At 36.1% G+C, this 3,675-nt stretch overlaps 1 long non-coding RNA gene across 1 annotated transcript; it reads right to left on the minus strand.

The window, feature by feature from the left end:
- Positions 1-949: 949 nt before the first annotated feature.
- LOC113309824 lies at positions 950-2,623 on the minus strand. The gene is made up of 3 exons (XR_003340764.1): positions 2,488-2,623; positions 2,208-2,251; positions 950-1,225 (listed from the first exon to the last, which is right to left on the minus strand). It is a non-coding gene; the product is annotated as an uncharacterized LOC113309824 (long non-coding RNA).
- Between the last annotated feature and the right edge of the window lie 1,052 nt (positions 2,624-3,675).

A 3,675-nucleotide genomic window follows, 5' to 3' on the forward strand; every position in this document is an offset into this window, starting at 1 on the left:
CTACACTTCTGGTGAGAGTGTGGAGGCTTTAGAGCGACCTGATTGGTCGATTAAAAGAGGCCGGCCAAGCATGGGCGTGGCTACACTTCTGGCGAGAGTGTGGCGGCTTTAGAGTAACCTGATTGGTCGATGGGAAGTGGTGCCGGCAAGTATGGGCCCAGCCACAAGTCATATGCGCGTGGCGAGTTGAAAGCGACCTGATTGGTCGAGGAAAATATGACCGGTTTAGGATGGGGCGTGGCCAATGGAAAGTGGCGCCAGCTGGCCTAAAGCATGGCCACGCCTCCCTTTGCTGCTGCGGCTCCCTGTTTTTCTGATTCTGGGAAGGGTTTTGCACCTACTGATTCATGGTGGATTAATTTCCTAGTTTGCCTAGGCTTACTTTCGTCAAGCAAGGTCAGGTATACTGCGCGAGGCGCGAAACCCTAACTTCTGCAAGTTAGTCAGGGCAATTGATTGAATTCTATGTGTTGACACAAAGTTCTTTTAAGTTCATTGCCAGAGAGCAGCATGCGTTTCTGATTGAATACCTTATGCAAAGACCTTATCCTTGATATTTGGAAATTCGTGCTACTCTGCTACGAGTAAACACAAATCGTCATGCCATATCAACATTAAGGGTTTGGCCGGGGAACATAGTATATAAGGCATTCAAAGGAACTTATATTAAGTGAATATAGGCAAGGCGCCGAAATTTACAGAACATCTGGGATGGTTGCTACATTCGCCAGTCTGGATAAATTTCATGTAAATATATTGAACGGCTTAATAAATATGTCAGTGGAGAGGTTTAGCACTCACGGATTTGTTTTCTTACAGAGTGACGTCACATCAGATGCAAGGTTTTACGATTTTAACCTTAAGCTAAAAACCACCATCAACAGGGGTATACTCTCCCAATTTAAAACTGAGTTTTGGTATCTTGCAAATTTTGCTAAGATGTCTGCAGCCCTATTTCCTAGTCGAGGAACAAAATGAAATCCCAAAAAATTAAAACATAGATTAATTATCGTGTTTGCTTCACTGAGACATGCTTTAGGACGCCAAGAGATGTGAGAACTCTTCCCATGGAAGAAGTTGAAAATACTTTCACATTCACCTTCAATACTAAAATTTTGAAATTGTTTCTCCTTAACACAAATTGCTACCTGAAGAACTCATATAGCCTCTGCTTCTTGTGGATCTGAGCATGCTGACTGTCCTGCTCGTCCTCCTTCAAAAGTCTCTGCATCATTTCTCATGATTAAAGCATAACTAGATGGTAATGTGTCAGAAATCCAAGCTGCATCAACATTGATTTTTAGTGTATCTTTTCCAGTTTCTTTCCAAATAGGAGTGGGTTTCTTCTGTTGAACCTGCTTAGTTTTGTTACATTTACCATTTCTTATACTCCCTCTGTCCCACTATTAAGTGACCTACTTGATTTTAGATTTTGTCCCACTAATAAGTGACCTATATCACTAAACAAGGAGATATTTCTAAAATTATCCTTTTAGTTAATTATAAAAAATGTAAGAAATATGCATAATTTGATACGCATGTTTATATTCGTTACGTAAGTGTTTCAAAATGCTTTTCAATGGTATAAAGTTTGCGAACATCCGTGGAGTAGTTTGAGAGATAAATCATTTCTAAATTTCACTAGTTATTATCCACAAGGGTATAATTGTAAAAAATGCTTAAAAGTACTCTTTTCATTGCTTGCCTTAAAATTGTGCAAACTTAAACTAGGTCATTTAATAGTGGGACGGAGGGAGTAGATCAAAAAGAAATATGCCCCTAAATTTCTATAGCTGGACTATAAGTTCAATAGAAATTTCTTGTCTGGGATTATCGAACCAGTTCTTACATAGATTTAAGATGGTAGTAGAGATATCTAAATTTAAGGAGATAGGGTTAGGTGATGAGTTCCAAATTTCCTTAGCATAAGGGCAATGGAAAAGAAGATGTTATTTACTTCTATTAATCATTTGTTCCTGAGGTTGCATATAATGTGACCCAGCGCGAAATTTCCACACAACTAGTTTGCCAACTGAAATCTTTCTATAGTAAGCATCTCTGGTTAAAAATTTGAGGCATAAAAGATAAATATGCTTCCTAATCCACCAAAAACAAAATTTGCGTATAAAAATCTGCCCAAGTGCTTGACCAATGCATTTTCATGAGTAGTAGAAAATGTATGCTGTGAACCAAATTTTAATACTTACGAGTTGCGATCAAAAATCTTTTACTGCAGCCTTTACTCAAAAATCTGCAGCACGATAAATAATATGCTTAGTGATCTATTAGAATATCGATATTTAACTTTAAAAGTCTGCTTCGTGACATATCAAGATATGGAAATTTAACCTCAAAAATCTGCTCAGTTTTTCAAATATACACTTAGTGACTGATTGTGATTTGTCTTTTTAGTTTTCTTGTTTGGAAACATGAGTGAAGTTTCTTAAGAAATCATCAAACTCGAGCGCACAAGTTATATTCACTTACCTCAAATGCGAGAATCAGGCTCCTGATCAGCTAACTAGCTCCCAGGATTATGATTTGTAAAGACTATGATTCGTAAAGATGCCAAAATCTCCTTTTGGCCCGGTTTTTTTTTCTTCATGTTGCCCTGTATCTAAACTACGACCAAAAGCTTGGCATTGTCCAAAATTTGGTATGTGGCGAACTCTTTTAATGTTACCAAACTAATTAGACGCTAACCAAAATCTATTACTATCAATTAGAAAATGCTTGTGACCAGTGCCAGAAACATGTTATACAAACACTCCCTGCTACGAAAAAATGAATGATTATCTTTTTTTAATGCATTTTACTTAGAGAGGATTTGGGTCATCAAAATTTTGCCGTCCTGAATGTAATCATGAAATCATTATTTTGTTTTGAAATGAACTCAGATGTGATTACAACAAGGAAAGAAAACAAAAAAAAAAAAAAACTGAAAAAATTGCCCTCATGTTTTTCATGGTCAAATTGGGGTATACTCAGATTAATTGAGGTATGCCTGACAAAACTTGGGTCATTATGAAATAAAACACAACACTCCTTAACACTAATAACTAACACTAATAATATTTTCAAAATGCCTAATATACTCTTACTTAATTAACACTAATAATATGTTTAGGTTAATAATTAATTTAGTTAGTTAATTAGTTGAAATAAAATTCTCAAATTAGTTATTATTTGGATTGAACTCATGGATTATGTGTTATGATTTTTGAGGTTGTTTTTTTTTTCTTGAGATTCTTTTTTTTTTTTTTTATCGGAAGTGAAACCACACTAGCCAAACACTTATACAAAGGTGATTGCAAAGCTTTCAATTCTGAAAGTATGAAAAGTCGATAAGGTCGGAAAAAATATACCCAACCGACTGTAGGATTTATGACATACATGATACTAGTCGGCAAGGTCGACAAAAAGATACCATGCCGGCTATAGGATTTTTGACATACAAAGATACTAGTCGGAAAGATCGACAAAAAATACCCTTCCGACTATAGGATTTTTGACATACAGAGATACTAGTCGGCAAGGTCGACAAAAAATACTCTGCCGACTATAGGACTTTTGACATACAAAGAAAGATGTTTAGAAATGCATGATTAGTCGGAAAGGTATTAATTTCATAACATGCCAACTAAACTATAGTCAGCAAAGTATAAGGATGAATAC

The sequence above is a fragment of the Papaver somniferum genome, chromosome 9 (genome assembly GCF_003573695.1).
Source record: "Papaver somniferum cultivar HN1 chromosome 9, ASM357369v1, whole genome shotgun sequence".
Classification (NCBI taxonomy): domain Eukaryota; kingdom Viridiplantae; phylum Streptophyta; class Magnoliopsida; order Ranunculales; family Papaveraceae; genus Papaver; species Papaver somniferum.